The sequence below is a fragment of the Girardinichthys multiradiatus genome, chromosome 14 (genome assembly GCF_021462225.1).
Source record: "Girardinichthys multiradiatus isolate DD_20200921_A chromosome 14, DD_fGirMul_XY1, whole genome shotgun sequence".
Taxonomy (NCBI): Eukaryota; Metazoa; Chordata; class Actinopteri; order Cyprinodontiformes; family Goodeidae; genus Girardinichthys; species Girardinichthys multiradiatus.
Genome location: NC_061807.1, coordinates 4,850,534 through 4,871,691, shown reverse-complemented (window position 1 = coordinate 4,871,691; position 21,158 = coordinate 4,850,534).

The window sequence follows — 21,158 nt, the reverse complement described above, 5'->3', positions numbered from 1 at the left end:
ACTGGTAATAAAGCATCTTATGCTAAAAGAAGATGATAATATTGATAGTCTCATCATTCCACTGAATTCTAACTAAGGAAGCTGAATCACTGGAACAAAACAGCTTTAATCCACATTTTCAGGTACTCATAATATATTGCTTTTACTGGTACTGAAGTTGAACTAAGTAATAACAGTCCATTGTAGTCTAATTAAGAAAGCTGGGTCATTGGTGTAGGAGCAGCTATAGTCTAAATTAGAAGAGGGGAGAGTCTCAAAGAGTCTGTGACCAGGGTGGGAGGGATCAGCCAGAATCTTCCCTGCCCGCTTCAGGGTCCTGGAGGTGTACAGTTCCTGGAGCCACAGTAGGCTGCAGCCAATCACCTTCTCAGCAGACCGAATGACACGCTGCAGCCTGCCCTTATCCTTGGCTGTAGCAGCGGCGTACCAGATGGTGATGGAGGAGGTGAGGATGGACTCAATGATGGCTGTGTAGAAGTGCACCATCATAGTCTTTGGCAGGTTGAATTTCTTCAGCTGCCGCAGGAAGAACATCCTCTGCTGGGCTTTCTTGATGAGGGAGCTGATGTTTGGCTCCCACTTGAGATCCTGGGAGATGATGGTTCCCAGGAAGCGGAAAGATTCCACAGTGTCAATTGTGGAGTCACAGAGGGTGATGGGGGCAGGTGGGGCTGGGTTCTGCCTGAAGTCCACAACCATCTCCACTGTCTTTAGAGCGTTGAGCTCAAGGTTGTTCTGGCTGCACCAGTCCAACAGATGGTCCACCTCCCACCTGTACGCGGACTCGTCACCATCAGAGATGAGTCCGATCAGGGTGGTGTTGTCCGCAAACTTCAGAAGCTTGACAGACTGGTGACTGGCGGTGAAGCTGTTGGGAGAAGAGCAGAGGAGAGAGAACACAGCCTTGTGGGGAACCAGTGCTGATGGTCAGGGAGTCAGAGACGTGCTTCCCCAGCCTCACGCGCTGCTTCCTGTCAGACAGGAAGTCAGTGATCCACCTGGAGGTGGAGTCGGGCACACTCAGCTGGGACAGCTTCTCCTGGAGCAGAGCTGGGACGATGGTGTTGAAGGCAGAGCTGAAATCCACAAACGATCCTAGCGTAGGTTCCTGTGGAGTCCAGGTGCCGGAGGATGAAGTGAAGGGCTAGATTGACTGCATCATCTACAGACCTGTTGGCTCTGTAGGCAAACTGCAGGGGGTCCAGGAGGGGGTCGGTGATGTCTTTTAGGTGTGAGAGCACAAGGCGCTCAAAGAACTTCATCACCACAGAGGTTAGGGCGACGGATCTGAAGTCATTAAGCCCTGTGGTCCTTGGCTTCTTGGGAACAGGGATGATGGTGGAGGACTTGAAGCAGGCTCGCACATGACATGTCTCCAGTGAGGTGTTAAAAATGTCTGTGAAGACTGGAGACAGCTGATCAGCGCAGTGCTTCAGGCTGGCTGGTGAGCCAGAATCCGGTCCAGCAGCTTTCCGGGGGTTCTGTCTCCTGAAGAGTTTGTTGACGTCCCTCTCCTGGATGGAAAGAGCCGTCCTCGGCGTGGGTAGGGGGCTGGTGGGGGGGAACTTCAGGGTGGGGGTTGGAGGTGCCAAGGCCCCTCTTGAGGTTGGGGAGGTGGGGGTGGTGGATTGTGGCTGCAGCTGTTGGGGGGTGTTTTGGGGGATGGTTGCAGGACTGTCCCTTTGTCTTTCAAAGCGGCAGTAGAACTCGTTCAGGTCGTTGGCGAGGCGTCGGTCGTTGATGGAGTGGGGGGCTTTCGGCTTGTAGTTGGTGATTTGCCTGAGCCCTTTCCACACAGATGCAGAGTCGTTGGCTGAGAACTGGTTTTGGAGCTTCTCAGAGTACAGTCGTTTGGCCTCTTTCACCGCCTTGCCAAACTTGTACTTCGCCTCTCTGTATATGTCTTTGTCCCCACTCCTGAAGGCCTCTTCCTTATCCAGTCTTAACCTTCTGAGTTTGGCTGTGAACCAGGGTTTGTCGTTGTTGTAACTCACCCTGGTGCATGATGGTACACAGCTGTCCTCACAGAAGCTGATGTAGGAAGTCACAGCCTCTGTGTACTCGTCCAGACTGTTGGTAGTAGTCCTGAACACATCCCAGTCTGTACAGCCTAAACACGCCTGGAGATTCTCCACAGCCTCACTGCTCCACTTCCTTGTCGTCCTCACAACAGGTTTGCAGAGCTTTAGTTTCTGCCTGTATGCAGGAATCAGGTGGACTATGATGTGGTCGGATTGGCCCAGTGCAGCACGTGGGACGGCATGATAAGTGTAACAGTGATCCAGAATGTTGTCCTCTCTGGTCGGACATTTTATAAACTGTCTCTATTTGGGGAGTTTGTGGGTGAGATTACCTTTGTTAAAGTCACCAACAACGATAACTAAGGAGTCCGGGTTGGTCCGCTCCACACTCAGTATCTGGTCGGCGAGCATGCGCTGTGTGACCTGCACGTTAGCTTGCGGCGGGATGTAAACACCGACCAGGATGAACGATTATTATTAATAATGTTTGGTTTTCGCTGGTAATCCTTCTGATAAAACTAAAAATCAATGAAAAAGTAATGAAATCACGCAATTAGGTGCAGGGCTAAGCGACACACAAGAAGAAAAGATTTTGCAAGAGTGCGGTGGAAACCTGGGGGTGTGAATATATAACTGCGAGTGTCTGTGCAAGAATTAGACTGTCACAGATAGAGGGCCATTGTCCTTGAGGAGAGAGATGGAAGTTTTCTCAATCGGCCGGAAAATCTTATCTGGGTCACAGCTGTTCGGGGTGCTGGGAAAGAGCGCCATGTTTACATGACATCCAGAAGATATTTTGTCGATAGCCACTTAGCAGACGGTGCCAAGGCCACGTTGGGGCACCAGATTTTGAAAAAACAATAAGTGTTCTGGTTCAAGCGGTTGTGAGGATTTCCAACCACTTTAAGAGTTTTTACTGTTATCTCTCAATTGTAAATCCAAATATCCAAATTTCTGGGACTTTCCCGCAGTTCTAGAGCGAACAACCTTCTCCATGATTAAATCCTTTCACCTCTGAGTCCAAAAGCCGCTTCCAGGCTACGATTCTGTTCAAGAACCGTATCCAGCTTGCAGCTTAGCTCTCTTAACAATTCAGTCTGAGCATTGATCGCTCTGCAGACTCCATCCAGCATCGCAGGCAGCTTCGGGATGCTATGAACAGCTCCCCACGTTTTGCTACTCACTCGATAAGTTAGGTAACCGCCAGCTCCAAAAAGCAGAAATCCTGTTATCAAAAATCCAAATATATAAACGTCTTCTGCATCCTCAAACAACATTGTAGTCAAGCACACAATCTTCCACTGCTGCTAGGAATCCTGGCAGCAGTGTGTATCCAGAGAAGAATGTACCAGCTGGGAAAGAGGGTTCTCCTTTATCCCGTCTTCCCGTGGAAAAAATTTGATCAATTGTGTTGAGACACCAGCTGACCAAATTCATAATGTGCAAGTTTGGAAGATATGTAAAGTGAGGCTCTGAGAAAAACACAGACAAAAGCAGATGCAGAAGCAGGCAAGAGGGAGGGAGAGAAAACGCGTGTCTTCCACCGACAGCAGAGCCATGTCCTGTTGTGGTGTTTCAGGCATTCCATATAGATGATGGCTGCCTACATGTGCCAGAACAGTTATGCTTTACAAAATAGATATCTCAAGACAGTATCCTAATTGCATGATTTATTTTATTATTTCTGGACTTAATCCAGCATCAAAGTAGGCAGGCCACATTGATGTTATGGTAAGCTATGTTTGGATAACCTTCAACCATTTAAGTATTGTGTGTTGTTGCACAGGTCTGTGTGTGTGTTTGTTTGAGCATACGTGCGGAAATAGGTGTTTGTGTTGAGTAGGTGTGTGTGAGTGCAAGTTTGTCACCTGTAAGTGTACATTTGTAAGTGTGGTGAGAACGGTAGAAGGTCTGTGTCGGAGTCTGGGATTTTAGTGTGTTTTCTGCCTGCTACTAGATGCCGCCAGAGCCTCTGATTCTGTGAATAACAGGTGCAGAGATGAACAGGTGCTGCCAATCTACATTCTCATGGAGGAGTATAAGAAGGCAGTGCTGTCTGCACTCCAGTGCCTGACTGTTAGCCTTTGTGGTAACTTCTCCTGGCCAGAATCCTTGCTTGTCTCTAGTTTTTGACTCCAGTTTGTCTTACCTCTTCCTGTGCTCCTTCTCAGGTGACTTCCTAGTCCTGGCTCCAAGCTTCTGTGTCAGTTTAGTGCTGGCTTCAAGCTTTAGTCCGCCTCCTGCCAAAGTCAAGATATCAAGCCTTCAAGAACTGTTTTGGATCAAGTTCCTGCAGACAGTCCAAGCCCTTCGACTCCTAAGATCTCAGGTAAGCTCACACTGCTCACCCTGCACCTTTAACTCTGCATCAAGTCTCAAGAAACGTCTCCAGGTGATCATTATTTCTTTGAACTGTTGTGTGAGAATCCAACTTCCTAGTGCTAACCTGAATCTTCAACAGAGAGCTCTCCTCTTACCTTGGATTAATACCCTGACTCAGCAGCAACTAATCCGCCAGGCTCCGCATCGTTCTCCCTCGGCCCACCACGTTCTCATCATCTGTAAGCAAGAACTTAAATTAATTCTCCAATAATCTACATCAGACCAGAGTAACTTACCTGATCTTCCTCCCCATAGACTTTGGTGCATCCTGCTCCAGGTCCATATCCACTTCCTGTCAAAATACACTTTTCTCCTGCCTCCTGAGTATCATTCTGCATGTGGGTCAAATCTGTAAAGAAAACCATGAAGGAACCAAGTCAGTCAAGTTCACCTCCTCCAGCTTACAGCTTTGTGACCTGGACAGTACTCTACCACAAAACCTATCAGTAAGGGGTTTCAGCATCTCATCTTCCTTAGAACAATCAGGGTAATCCACCACTGGAGGGGTTGGCAATTTTGTTTCCAACAACATAATTTCCCATAATAAATCCAATCCCTTGTACAGGAAACAAATGATGCACAGTAAGATTAAAAACTCCAGATAGCAACTTTGTCATAATACGTCCTACAGACTCAATCAAAAATTAGAATATTTTTGAAAGTCAATTTATTTTAGCAACCCCATCACTAACTCAAACACATTATATAGATTAATTGCACAGAGAGATGTTTAAAAGCCTTCATTTCTGTTAATTCTAAAGATTTTCTGCTAACGGCAAATGAAAACACGAAATTTAAGATTAGAATATTACATCAAATCAATAAAAAAAAACAACATTTTCAATAAAGTTTAATATTTGCTTAAAGGTTGATATTTTCAAAAGGTGCTACTAATCTGACCAACGAGCTTCATTGGAAAGCATATTCTAATTTATTGAATATGACTGCATAATATATGCAGAAGTGCTACTATTTATACCATCCCAATATGTTGTACAATTGGCCCTGCCTGACAGGAAGTCTCTTCACTGAGTTAAAAAGGGGGCTGGAATTCTAGTCTTTGCTATCTGCTCCTCAGGAGAGTTACTTTAACTGCACCATTGTAGATTAAAAGAGAGTGGTTGTCTCACCCTCCACAGAAGGATGAGGAAGATGCTGCTTCTGTCCAGGAGGCTCTCTCCTGCCTCTGAGGGTGATGGGTAGATTTTCTGCAAGGTGTAACTCTGACTGTAAGTAGAAAAAATTGAACAGTGCACCATTGAAAGCGATGTTTGGGATTGTCACGAATGACCAAAGGTTTGGCTATAGCAGCCCGGCCGTGTATATTGACCCTGTGGAGCTCCCGACGGACAGTTCTGGTGGAAACAGGAGAGTTGAGGTGCACATTTAATTCTGCCGTGATTTGGGCAACCGTGGTTTTATGTTTTTTGGATACAATCCGGGTTAGCACCCGAACATCCCTTTCAGACAGCTTCCTCTTGCGTCCACAGTTAATCCTGTTGGATGTGGTTCGTCCTTCTTGGTGGTATGCTGACATTACCCTGGATAACGTGGCTCTTGATACATCACAAAGACTTGCTGTCTTGGTCACAGATGCGCCAGCAAGACGTGCACCAACAATTTGTCCTCTTTTGAACTCTGGTATATCACCCATAATGTTGTGTGCATTTCAATATTTTGAGCAAAACTGTGCTCTTACCCTGTGATTCATAATCACAACACCTGCTAATTGAACCTTCACACTCTGCTCTTACTGGTGCAATGTGCATTCAATGAAGACTGGCTACCAGGCTGTTCCAATTTAGCCATGAAACCTCCCACATTAAATTGACAGGTGTTTCAGTTTCATTGTCCATCCCCTGTTGTTGGACCACTTATTTGCTGAGTATTGGTCTATCTGCACGTTGTTGGACGTCACTGTGCCTCTCCAATGGCATCGGCCATTTTGGTATCCAGGACAGCCGCTCCTATATATCCCATCGAGCATTGCGACGGATATGACGAGTGTCCCAAGTCTTGCGTCACAAGACGCTATATAGCGCGCTCCTTTAAGAGAAGAGCTCCTGGCGGACTTCATTCATTCATTCTCTCGTTGGACAACGAACAATTCATAACTGAGGTTTCTGGACTAGGAAGGCCAGAAATTTCACTTTGCCGATCGAAGACGTGAGCTTAACAGGTGACTAAGAACACGGAGTTTCGAGGAGTCGAACCGCTACCGTGCTTCATCCCAAGTCGACTTTGATGGTCAGATCATATTTCCCCTTTTCGCCAAAAAGGCAAGAAGACGAAGACTGACCGTTTTTCCTGAAGTTAATTGTGGACGCACAATTAACCCCTTTCCACCTTTCCTCGCTCGATAAATAAACAATTGTGATCTCCGTTAAGTAGACGTTTTATTGTGTGACTTTTGAGTTTCGCACAGAACGTTTGTGAATTAGGGGATATTTTGACTAGGTTGTGCTCAGTTCTACTGCAAAGGATAACATTATCTTTCAGAGGTGTTGGTTGTGGGTGCAAGGTGAAAGTTGGTTTAACTTGTGGAAAAGTTAAAGTTAATTTCCAGTCGCCAGCCTGCTGCATTCAGTTGCAGAAAACCAGCGCTGATAAGCAGCAGACCTGCCCCCAGTGTCCGCTGGGCGTAATTACTCTTGTGACCAAAACATTCTCCCAGTCAGGTAGAGAACAACACCTACATCTGGTGGCCATTTAATAAATTACAGTTGCAGCTGGATTTCCCAAACCGCAGACCTGCATTCAGTACCATCTGGTGGTCACTAGTGCGACTTGCATTTCCTACGTTGATTTTTTTTTAAATCACTCAATTCATTAACACAGGCAGATTATTCCATCACCTATGATCAAAAGGGCATAACTTAAAGTTGAAAGTTGAAGTTACAGATCATTCATTACCACTTTTGGATAAAATCTAAGCGTTTGCTGGATTTTATTGTGTGAAGCATGTTTTGATCTGACTCATAAAACTAACTTAGTTGTCTAATAGGAAGGTAGGTGATTCATATTAGAGAACACTAGCATTTATTTGAAGCTAAGAACAGCAGCGAATGTTTAGTTTCGTTTTCCCATTTTTTTAATTTTATTTTGAATTTGGTTTTGGGTTATTTCAAAATTCTTTCTTCCCCTTTTTGTGTGTTTGCTTGATTACCCCATTAAAGCATAGACTTTGGTAAGCCACAGTTTGAACGGTCAAGCCTGTTTGCCCATTTTAAGCAAACCCATACACCTGGAAGATACAGGTATGAATCAGACAGCTAACTGAACAGCTTAGCCTGTTGTGTGCTGCTAATTAATTTTAGCAATCCTTTAATCACTGAACAGCTCAGCCTGTTGTGTGCTGCTAATTTCTTTAGTGGTGGTACATAGATAAACAGTTTGTGTGTTTGCATTGTGCATTTTGGGCCAAAGATGGAGGGAACATCCCAGACTGCAGCTGGAGATGTGTGTATGGTGGAGGACCCCATAGGAATGCAGGCACAAGAGGTGATTGGGTCATTGATTCTGTTGTCCCCAGAGGAGCGTAAAGGTCTCAACGAGTATGGCATTGAGCAATGTGAAGCCAGGATTCAGGAGTTGCTCCAAATCATTAAAAACCCACCGAAGGACAGACGGGTCTCAGATGTGTTAGGACAGCTCACTCTGTTATATCAGCAAAGGTTAATGTTGGAAATTGACCAGCGCGTTAAACTGCAGTTCGAGCTGAATGATATTTTGCAGACAGTGGATGTCCTTAGAGGTGAAATAACAGAGGTTAGAAATAGATTGGAAGCAATAGAGGGTAGCCATGCCACCCCTCCCCCCCTGGAAAAATGGGGGGACGAACCGAGGCTCACCTCACAGGTTGAAACCTTTGGAGGTGAGCCACACCTGTGAAACCCTGAGAGAACCTGCAGGTCAGATCTGGAGGATGTAGAAGCTGCTCTCCAGAGATTACCTTTCCAGGCTCATAGGGTTCCCCATACATCCACCGAGGCAAGAACAGGTGTGAGTAGTCAGAATAGATTCAGTGTTGCGGTGCCCCACCCCACTGCAATCAGCAGCCATGAATGGTACCTAGCTGGGGACCCAGCAGGTGTAAATAGTTCACGGCTCAGATGCGAGCAGCCTTCAAACGTGACTCGAAGTACGGTCCTCTACAATCCCTCACCTCTGCCAAGGGGACAGGAGAGCCGCCCCTGGGATTCAGGTGGGAGCGGCCTCCACTGCCTCCTCCGAGGATGAGGCGTGATGCACTGATACCCCCTGAGTGCAGCCGGAGTGAACTCTCTGATGATGACTCAGATGGGCCGGAACCAATCCCTGAGAGTGGATTGCGCACCCGCCAGCTTGAGTCTCTTGCCAAAGACAGAGCGTTTCGACCCTAATAAGGCAGAATCAAACATTGATGATTACCTTAGGGAAGTGGAACGCTGTCTTCTAGATTTGTACTGCCCATCAGCACGGGAGAAACTGAAGCTAATCTGGAAGACGACATCCAGGAGCGTCCATGTTTTCATGGAGAGCCTGACACCCGCAGTCCGAGACCATTATTCAATCCTTTGCGAAGCTTTAAGTGAAGAATATTCTGTGTACACGGACCAGGCCTCCGCCACACTTGGTGCTTTCACTATCCAGCAAAAGAAAAATGAAACACCCAGGGAGTATTACCGGCGCTTGAGAGCCGTTTACTTCCAAGGACACAATGCGCCCGGCATTGAGGAGGAACATGCTTTTAAATCCCTGTTCCTCCACAACCTTCATGAAACCTTCGCCCGACCAAGGGATTGGAGAGCGAGACTAGGGTTTTACAGGTCCAGACTGAAAGAACCAGCCTTGCGTTAGAAGGTCAGGAAATACCTCCAGCAGTAACCCACGCTAAGAACCGGTTCAGGGAACAACGTAGGTTTGGTCAGCAGGACCGCGGGGTTGGCAATAAACGGCAACCAAAGTTCGGTAAATCTGATAACCCTAGGTCCAACAGGCGCCCTGACTACCAAGCGAGGCCGAAAGGTAAGACTGATGGAAAAGGGTGTGACCAACATGCAGAGGGAATTATGGGGAGAGAGATGAAGGAGGCCTTACGCAAGATGGTAACAGAAGTGGTGCGTGAGGCCACCGCACCACCACCACCTTCAAAACGGGAAACCGACCACCTAGATAAACCAGATCCAGAAACCCCCGTCAGCATGACTAGGCGTGGACTCCGCCTCGACGGCAACCAAAATCTATCTGGTCGGGTGGGGAGACAAACCTGAGAAAACTCAAGTACCCCTTGAGACCTCGTCAGGAGAAACACCCCGGACTCCCTTCCTAAAATTCTTAGATGAACTAACCCACAACACGCATGCCGGTCGCCTATACTGTCCGACAATTATAGGGGGGTGCGTTAAGGCGAACGTACTCCTGGACACCGGATCAGAAATTAGCCTGATGTGCTCAACCCTGTTTGAGGAGGTGAGTAGAGCGATGCTCGCTCTCGGTAAACCATTTCAAATTGAGGGTTGCGATGTAAGCATAACCAGCTACACCCAAGATCGCTCATACATAACCAGTCGGGTGTGGTTGAATGTTTCATTCCAAGACATGACTTTGGTCCACCCCATTTACATTTGCACATTGGACACAGAGCCTCTCCTTGTCGTCCAAGACCTGCTGGGCAGGTTAGCCCCGCTCATTGACTGCCACCAGGGCCAACTCTGGGCCCAGGTGGAGACGCCAAAACCCCTGGGCACGAGCAGTAAACCGCCCTTTTCCACCAACCAAGTTTCCAGTGTGGAGGGGCCCAAAGAACCTCTAGCGAAGCTTATGCCTTCGACAGAACCAGTCTCGGGCACAAGTGCATCCGGCCACCCAGGGAACTGCCCTTCACTGTCATGACTCGTTTCTCTGCTCTCTGGAAAGCGAAGGGTTGAAACCTTACAACCCCAAAATAGTGGAAGGTGTGCACCTGGAGGACACCTTCACACCGGAAGTGATCTTAGCACTTTGGCTGGAGAAGTCCGCAATCAGCAGTGAGTTATATGACCGTCTGTCCCGGGAAAACCCACATATAATTGAGGCGCGACGTAGCCACAGTCTGCTCTCAGCAGGCTGGCCACGCCGTCTGCTGAAGGCAACTGGAGTCTGCATCCTCAATGTGCAGCTGGGCGTGAGACAGCTCTCCCATACCTTCAGTATTGCTCAACACCTGCACCCGCCGGTTTTCATCGGGGCAGATCTACTGGTTCGGCTGGGCGCCCAGTTGGACACCTTTAACCAGGTTGTTTGGGCCTGAGCCAACGCTCCCTCAAGTCCCTTCCTGGGAACCCCTGAGGTCATGCTGTCGGGACAAACTATCCCTCAGGCCTGCCAGGCCATCAGTGAGACCGATTCACTAATATCGCAGCGAACAGCAGGGGTACCGATCCGACTGACGGTCAAAACAGGACAGAAGCTTCAGAACACCCACGTTTTCTTCCAACCTCTTCCCTACTTCCGGGACTTGAACCTGGTGGCCTGCGGCACGGCCATGCTTGAGTTGAACAACCGTTCGACTTATCTTTTGGTGGAGAATCCAACCCAAGTGCCGATCCAGGTAGCCGCAAGAAAACACCTGGGCATGCTCATAGACAGTTCTTATCATGACTTCGAGCTAACCATCCCCGTGATTGGAGACATGTCCTTATTTGTGTCCGATAGACAGGACTCTCCAGACGTTGTGTCCACGTTCCCGTCAGACATGATCACAATTGAGAGACATGGGGTTTTAAATCCAAATCCACCTGTGGTGCTACCCTGGGGCATGAAGGCAACCTGGTAGTGTACGCACTGGCGACACACCCAGAACAACCAGCTCAAGAAGAGCCTGGGACCCAGGACTACTCTAGCGAGCCCTACCCCGGTTTTGAGACCGAGGTCAGTGAGCAGCTGGAGAAAGCCAATGCGCTAAGCACAGAAGAGGAAAGAACAGCTCTTAAGAAGTTGTTTTATGAATATCAGTCAGTCTTCTCGAAGGACTCCCATGACTGTGGGGTCACCAACCTCCACATGGTTCGTATCCCAACGAACCCAAATGCACCCCCCACGTTCTTGCGTCAATATAAGATCCCTCTGGCCGCTTATGAGTCGATTCAGGAGATCCTCAACAAGCTGTTGGAGAAACAGATAATACGTGAATGCAACTCCACGTACAACTCCCCAATTTTGTTGGTGTTGAAACTGACCGGGAAATGGCGCCTGACAATTGACTACCGTTCACTGAACAAGCAGGTACCCCTCTCACGCTGGCCCATAATTCATCTGGACCAGTAGCTGGCTAAGGTGAGAGACGCTCGCTTCTTTTCCACAGTGGACGTGGCGAATGGCTTTTGGACAATGAAGGTAGACCCGGCCGACCAGTACAAATTGGCGTTTTCCTTTGGGAACCGCCAGTATACCTGGAACAGGTGCCCCTTTGGGTACTCGAACTCTCCGGCTGAATTTAACATCTTCCTTCACAAGGCCATGTCTGATGCCACAACCCGAGGAAACCTCATTTATGTCGATTACATCCTTATGAGGAGCAGGACGTTTGAGGAACACCTAGCCAAACTCCGGCACGTCCTGGACCAGCTTGGCGCAGCAGGGGCTAAGCTAGCACTCGCCAAAGGCCAATGGTTCCGGACAAAGGTGGAATATGTTGGTTTAACCGTGGGCCCAAACGGCATTGAGCCCCAAACCAGCAGGATCCGAGCCATCCAAGACATAAAGGCTCCAACGAACGTGTCTGAACTCTGGAGTTTCTTAGGGGTCTGTAACCACTCCCGCCAGTTTATTGAAGACTAAGCGGAGATGGCCAGATCCCTCACAGAACTCCTGCGCAAAGACACGCCTTTTACTTGGGGAGAACCCCAAGAGCATGCCTTCCAACTCCTGAAACAGAAACTTGGTTCTGCTCCTTGCCTGGCCTACCCAGATAAGGACAAGGAGTTCTACCTGGAAACGGGTTTCTCCTCCAAGTGTCTAAGTGCTGCATTGAAGCAGAAACATGACCAGGACATGCGAGTTGTCGCATACGCAAGCCGACCTTTGAGTGACATAGAGGTTAAGTTCTCCGACTGTGAGAGAGCTCTGCTTTCTACAGTCTGGGCAGTCAAACATTTCCGCAGTTACATTGGGGGGCAGAAAGTCATTATTGAGACGTGCCATCAACCGGTCACTTTCTTGAACAGCAAACGGTTGAGAGAAGGAAGAGTGTCCAACAGTCGCATCGCAACATGGATGATGGCACTCCAAGGTTATAACGTTGAGGTCAAGTACGGTCAGAATAATAAAATGGTGTTGGGACAAGGGTTAGCAGCGTGTCAGCACTGTGAATGCGACACAGTAGCGACCACCACTGACAAACCTGCCACCTCCCAGTTTTCCTCGAATCACCGCTATTTCGATGAAAATGTGTGCGAAGGGCTTCCAAGAGCCTACATTGACAGGTGCGCCTTTCTTCGTGAAGGTCGACTACAGGCTGGTGTGGGCATCATCTGGGTTGGACACCACGTCACCGAACCAAACCACTACCAACTGGGGCCGAAAACAAGTCAATATGCAGAGATCGCAGCAGTACTCATCACCCTCCAGCAGGCTACAGCCCTGGACATTAAACAAATGGTGATCTGCTCCGACTCCAACTATGCTCGGCACAGTTTCGCCTCCCATCTCCCGGTGTGGAAAGAGAATGGAATGAAGAATGCCAGGAATAAACACTCCGAACTCTTCCTGGCATGTGACCATCTCACCACAGAGCAGGGAATGGTAGTGTATTGGAAAAAGGTGAAAGGTCACTCCCGAACGTTGGGTCCAGACAAGGACGGAAATGATGAAGCAGACCGTCTAGCCCGATTGGGAGCTGAAAGTGGAACCCCATGGAGTTTCCAAAAAGAACAGCTTCCTACGTCTCATACCCATGCCATCTGTGCCGTTACTCGGCGTGAAAACCCCCAAAGCTCCGGGGAGACTCTCCACCTTGGACAAAAACCCTGTGACACAGACTTGGCAACCATGCAGGACCAAGACCCAGACCTCCACACCATCAGGGAGCTAGTGGCCAGCGGTTGGTCAACGGAAACGTCGCCATTGGCGACGGGCGAGACCAAAGAACTGAGAACCCTCCGACGTTACCTGTCCCACCTGAAGCTGGAGAAAGGTTTATTAGTCTACACCCACAACTGGCGCGGGACGCCCCGATTGGTGGTACCAACTGACCAAAGGGGGGTCATGTTAGCCTACGCTCATGACTCTCCTGTAGGGGGTCACAGGGGTCTTAAGGCCACACTCCGCACCCTACAACAAGTGGCATACTGGCCTTCAATGGCTCACGACACCCAAATCTACATCCAAGGGTGTTTGACCTGCTGTCAGTTCCAACCGTCAAAACCACTCGGTCGGGCCCCACTTCAGCGAAGGGGGGTTACATTCCCGTGGTCCCACCTGCAAATCGACTGGGTTGGACCGGTCCCCAAATCGACCAGAGGTAACAAATACCTCCTAACAGTGACGTGCAGTTTCACCAAGTGGGTTGAATGCTTACCTGCACAAAACGACACAGCTGTAACCACAGCTGTTCTTCTGCTGAACCATGTTTTCAGCCGGTAGGGCCTTCCCCTGTCCATTAACTCAGACAGAGGGACACATTTCACCTCAAGCGTCATGACAGCGCTGTTTGACATTCTGGGAGTGGAAGTAAAATTTCACATTCCCTACCACCCTCAATTGTCGGGCCAGGTGGAGCGGATGAACCGTACCATAGTGGCCATGCTAAAGAAGTATGTTAGCAACAATGGAAAGGACTGGGACATCAAACTCCCTTTAATCCTGATGGCCATCCAGTCCACCCCCCAACGCCCTACAGGAGTGACACCCTTTGAGATGATGACTGGAAGGCAAATGACTCTTCCACTCCATCTACTGTACCATCCAGAAGATGTGTGTGACAACTGCCTACACAGCACACCAATATGTCGCAGACTTGAAGGAGCACCTCAGATCCACATTCGCTTGGGCGCAAACAAACCTGGAAGCCAGCGTAGAGGGCGCAAAAGCATATTATGACCGGAAAGCAGCCCACCGTGAATACGAAGTGGGTGAAAAGGTTTTCTATTTCAGATTTGCCCTACCAACCGGACGCTCCAGAAAATTTCTCCCAAAATGGGCAGGCCCCTTCGAAATTGTGGGGAAACTCTCACCAGTGGCCTACAGAATAAGAATCTCAAACTCCAAACAGGCCCCGACGTACAAATGGGTTCACACGAACCAAATCAAACCCTACCACAGACTCTCCTCCACAGGAACAGGGCTCCCTTCCGGAAATAAAGGAGGAGAGAGTAGCGCATAGGCTCAGCCAGATAAGTGCATGTAAATAAGCTCCACACTAACATGCACTAACCACTAACAACTCCACCCATAAAAAAAAAAAAAACATTTTCCTTCTATAATCAGGATTTCTCTGTTGCAGGATGGAAGTCATCTGGATGATTGGCATTCTTATTGGCTCCACACTTGCTCTACCAACCGGGATAATACAGATAGGACCACCAATCGGCACAGTCCTGCAAGACACCCCAAAGGACCCCCAAAGGATCCCACTCCTTATTACGCACTGTAGACTCCACACGCAGAGGGTCTTCATGCGCCTAGACCCGTGGGATGTATACTGCAAACACATCTGTCTTCTGCCACTGATGACTGAAGGAAGACCTCAGGGGACTCAAATCCCCGACACCATAGACCATGCCAAACAAACTACAATCTATATCCTCAAACAACTGCAGAAATTCATGGTCACCGAGGAGGACCTCAGCGGCAGTAAACGCCCAAAGAGATTCCTAGGTGGATTGATAGCCTCAGCTGCGGCGCTGGGATCTTTGTTTTCCATTGGCCTTTCAGCAGCAAATTCCGTTAGCCGGAAAACTATTCAGACACGTGCAAGAATTGGATGACGAAATGCCAGAAATCCAACAAAGACTCCTCCTCCAACAGAGACTATTAGAAATACAAACCAAGACCCTCCAGGGCACCGTGGTTACTGTAAACTTACACTCCACTTTTATTAACAATACCCTGCACGCACTGCAAACCCTCACAGAAGTGGTCAGGAATGATTTGATGTACACACAGGTTGTAAGAGATTTGATGCAGGACCTGATTAGGGAGGTTGGTTCATCGGTAGACAGCCTAACCGAAGGACGGATAACCCCTTACCTAGTTCTGCTGGATTTGGTAGAGAAAATCCTAAAGTCCACCACAACAGACACCTTGCAACCTCCACAAACACAGCTAGCTTATAGCTTAGGCAGTGCAATCCCAATTTTCTTCAATCCAGATAACCTAGAGATAAGATTTATGCTCAATCTTCCTATCATCGAAAGAGCAAATGTATACAGGCTTAAAACAGTGTTAATTGTCGGGTTTTGGAAGGAAAACACACACGTACAACTAAAAACCCCATCACTCTTGGCTTACCATGAGGCCGACCCAAAGCTTTATTTGATTCCCAATTTAGACCTGTGCACCCAAAACCAAGGACCTCCATTGGGTGTGCCCAAGTGACCCATTTATTAGAGGTGTAACTGATTACATGTGTGGTTTAAGGGAGGGATCTCCCGAACAAAATTGTCAGGCAAAGGTAACTCTGAAGGATATAGAGTTAGAAACCAAGGTCGAACGTGCGGGTAACCGATGGCTTTTAAGCACACCGGTAACAGAAGCCTTGCTATCCTACGATCATCATGACACCGTTACCAGTATAAAATTACCCAACCAAACAATGTTCGTCTCCGTACGCCAAGGTGCACTCCTACATCTTGGGGACATAATCCTTCATCACCTTAATCTCGATTGATATGATACAGAAATTGAAATTATGGATGCCTTCAAGGGATATAATTTCAGCATTGACGCTAGTATTGGAAAACAACTGATAGTGGAAGGTACCGAACAGATTAAGTTCAGCCTCACCCCTGCGGAATTAAGCTTCACACCTCTCCCTCAGTTCCCCCGGCGAACAGAATGGACAGAAACCCACACTGTGACCGTTACGGTAGTTCTCCTTGTAATTGGGTGGGTCGTGACGGCTGGAATGGCACACACTGCATACAGACAGGTTAAGCGTTTACAGGTCAGGATTGATTCCCTCACATTCATTCCCTCACGGTTCATAGCACCGCCTTTGCCAATGACACAGCCAGGTTCCAGTGCCTAATAGAAGTTGGGACGAATAAGCTATGAACCATGATTTTGTTTTTGTTTTTATATATACATATATGTGTATGGTATCTTTTATTGTTGTTTCATTTTGTCTCAGGGTTACCAAAGCTGATGACCAAGGAATGTAATGATGATATAAATGTATTGTCCTGTACAGGTCCTTCTCAAAATATTAGCATATTGTGATAGTTCAGTATTTTCCATAATGTAATGATGAAAATTTAACATTCATATATTTTAGATTCATTGCACACTAACTGAAATATTTCAGGTCTTTTATTGTCTTAATACGAATGATTTTGGCATTCAGCTCATGAAACCCAAAATTCCTATCTCACAAAATTAGCATATCATTAAAAGGGTCTCTAAACGAGCTATGAACCTAATCATCTGAATCAACGAGTTAACTCTAAACACCTGCAAAAGATCCCTGAGGCCTTTAAAACTCCCAGCCTGGTTCATCACTCAAAACCCCAATCATGGGTAAGACTGCCGACCTGACTGCTGTCCAGAAGGCCACTATTGACACCCTCAAGCAAGAGGGTAAGACACAGAAAGAAATTTCTGAATGAATAGGCTGTTCCCAGAGTGCTGTATCAAGGCACCTCAGTGGGAAGTCTGTGGGAAGGAAAAAGTGTGGCAGAAAACGCTGCACAACGAGAAGAGGTGACCGGACCCTGAGGAAGATTGTGGAGAAGGGCCGATTCCAGACCTTGGGGGACCTGCAGAAGCAGTGGACTGAGTCTGGAGTAGAAACATCCAGAGCCACCGTGCACAGGCGTGTGCTGGAAATGGGCTACAGGTGCCGCATTCCCCAGGTCAAGCCACTTTTGAACCAGAAACAGCGGCAGAAGTGCCTGACCTGGGCTACAGAGAAGCAGCACTGGACTGTTGCTCAGTGGTCCAAAGTACTTTTTTCGGATGAAAGCAAATTCTGCATGTCATTCGGAAATCAAGGTGCCAGAGTCTGGAGGAAGACTGGGGAGAAGGAAATGCCAGAAGTCCAGTGTCAAGTACCCACAGTCAGTGATGGTCTGGGGTGCCGTGTCAGCTGCTGGTGTTGGTCCACTGTGTTTTATCAAGGGTCAATGCAGCTAGCTATCAGGAGATTTTGGAGCACTTCATGCTTCCATCTGCTGAAAAGCTTTATGGAGATGAAGATTTCATTTTTCAGCACGACCTGGCACCTGCTCACAGTGCCAAAATCACTGGTAAATGGTTTACTGACCATGGTATCACTATGCTCAATTGGCCTGCCAACTCTCCTGACCTGAACCCCATAGAGAATCTGTGGGATATTGTGAAGAGAACGTTGAGAGACTCAAGACCCAACACTCTGGATGAGCTAAAGGCCGCTATCGAAGCATCCTGGGCCTCCATAAGACCTCAGCAGTGCCACAGGCTGATTGCCTCCATGCCACGCCGCATTGAAGCAGTCATTTCTGCCAAAGGATTCCCGACCAAGTATTGAGTGCATAACTGTACATGATTATTTGAAGGTTAACGTTTTTTGTATTAAAAACACTTTTCTTTTATTGGTCGGATGAAATATGCTAATTTTGTGAGATAGGAATTTTGGGTTTTCATGAGCTGTATGCCAAAATCATCCGTATTAAGACAATAAAAGACCTGAAATATTTCAGTTAGTGTGCAATGAATCTAAAATATATGAATGTTAAATTTTCATCATGACATTATGGAAAATAATAAACTTTATCACAATATGCTAAGGACCTGTATTTTCTCATTGAACAACGTAGAAAGGTATGAGTTAGTCAGAGTTTAGTCCTGCCCAGGCTAACCTCTATCCTGCCCAGTCATAGGTTTTGAGGAACACAGAGACAGTTTGTTTTGTTCTGCTTTGCTACGGATCACTGATTGTTCAGCAAAGGACATAATGGTCCCAGTAGCTTCAAAGACTGCGATTCATCTCACTTTAATCTCTCCTTTAAGAGAAGAGCTCCTGGCGGACTTCATTCATTCATTCTCTCGTTGGACAACGAACAATTCATAACTGAGGTTTCTGGACTAGGAAGGCCAGAAATTTCACTTTGCCGATCGAAGACTTGAGCTTAACAGGTAACTAAGAACACGGAGTTTCGAGGAGTCAAACCGCTACCGTGCTTCATCCCAAGTCGACTTTGATGGTCAGATCATATTTCCCCTTTTCGCCAAAAAGGCAAGAAGATGAAGACTGACCGTTTTTCCTGAAGTTAATTGTGGACGCACAATTAACCCCTTTCCACCTTTTCTCGCTCGACAACCCCCCCGCCATCTCCGGCAATAGTTATTAATTATTACGGAGTATTTGACAGTTGTAATTGTCAAAGGCGTTGAGCAACAATTACAACACTAGAAACATCTCTGGTCTCGATTCATAAATGAGGATTTTGGTTAAGAAGTTAATTTTGTCAAATTATGATTTTTGATTATAATTATTGATCAAGGTTAATCAATCAATAATCATAACCCCCAACACTGTATATCCCCTCCTTGAACCCCTCTCCGGAGGTGGATGGGGGTTGTTGGGGACTGGATTCGGGGCGGGGAGGCGGGAGCTGGGCTGGGGTCACCCGGGTCTGGGCAGTACCGGCGCAGTCTGCCTGCCTCTGCCCCAGGAGGGGCACCTCCTGGGTCCGGGGGCTGGTTGCCCCTATGGGGTACCGGCGCATGGACCTGGGAGTATAGAGTATGCATGGGGAGTGTGAGTGAGTGTATGACGTCCATTGTTGTTTATCCTTACGTTGGGTGTGAGTGATTTTATGTGTATGCATGAGGGTGGGAGTGGGTGATTGTGACTGTGTGTGCCTGTTTTCTCTTTTTTTTACGACAGGTTGGATCTTGGATTGCTCCCTCTCCTGGATCAGCTTCCTCCCCGCCACACCGCCTGCCGGTGGTTGGAGTCTCTGCCCGCTAGTGTACTTGTGGTTCTCGGTGTCCGGGGCCAGGTGCTTTGGTGTGTGTTGGCTCACTCCTGGTGGCCGCTTGCCGGAGCCTGGCCTCCTGGGCTCTGTCAGGCCTCTGCTTGGGGAGTGGTGTGTCCCGGTGTCTTGGGCCTCTGGGTCCATGGCTGGATCTGTTCGGGCGTGGACGGCTGCCGGCGGGGCCTGTGGGCTCGTCACTGGGGCCCCCTGGGGCTTCTGCACTGTCGCTGCTGGGTGGTTCCCCTGGGACTCTCCACTGCTCTTCTTTGGGGGGGTCGCGGTAGTCCCGGCGGTGGTTCTCCTGGGGTTCCTGTACTTTGGGGGATCTTTAGATGTCTGTGGCTCGGATATCCTCAGTGTCCGTCCAGGGACCATGGGGCCGGTCTGTGGGTCCTCACACTAGCTATTGCATATTTTTGTGGAGAAAACTTGTATACAAAAGCGCGTCCACACTCATACTCACAGGTATTAAGCTTCAGGTGTTGACAGATACACAGATGTTCTATATTGGGCTGCACCTCTCACTAAGTACATTGTACATTCAGAATTACCGTGTACTATTTTGTTAAAAAAAAAAAAAACAGCTGCAAGGTGTATAAGCAAGCAGGGTGTAATCTTGTATTCTCTTCATCGTTCTTTCTCTCCTCCTTTTCTCCCCTTTTTTCCCATCTCTCTCGTTTTTGAGCTTCTTTTTTCCTTTTCATTTCAGTCCGTAACAATTGAAATATTCCCAAAGAAGTTTATAATAAAGTTTCTTCTATAAATATCAAGCAGAGCTTTAAAGCATTAGCTGTGATGCTCTGCTTGTGAAAGTAAATCTGTTGGGCAATTTCTTGGCACTCAGACAACAATTCTGAGCGATACTCTGCCGGACAGGACATGGTAAAATAAAAAAAAGAAAATCTTTATTTTAACTTTGTGAGTTAAAACTAAATGGTAAATGGACTGAATTTATATAGCGCTTTTCCAGTCATACAGACCGCTCAAAGCGCTTTACACTAGCGCCACATTCACCCAATCGCACTCACTAACGCTCACACATTCATACACCGATACGCAGATCGGTAGGCAACTTGAGGTTAAGTGCCTTGCCCAGGGGCACATTGACATATGGCAGGAGGAAGCTGGAATCAAACCCACAACCTTCTGATTGCAAGACAACTACTCTTCCTACTGAGCCACAGTCACCTCAATGATTAATAACTGTAACTATAAATGATGATTTTTATCATCCACATGAATCCCAACAGGACTGAACATCTGTTATCAGGACAACAATAAGACAAGATTCAAAGTTAATGACATTTAAGAAACACCAACAGACTTTATGTCTGACTTTAATGTTAGAGCTTCTGTAGATACTGTCACATTCGGGTTTGGGGTTGGACCAAAGCGCAGTCAAGAGCTCGGGAGCAGCATTTCAAGCAGTCTTGGTTTTTAATCATAAAATGAAAAGTAACAAAAAACGTAACAAAAACACTGCAGGTGTCAACCAGAGTCAGAGCCAAACTTACAAAAATACTGCAGGGATTCAAGGCAAGGATGCGGGTAGTGCACAGGGTAAGAGACAAGAGGAACCAGCGGGGAACAAAGAACACAGACCAACTAATATACAGGA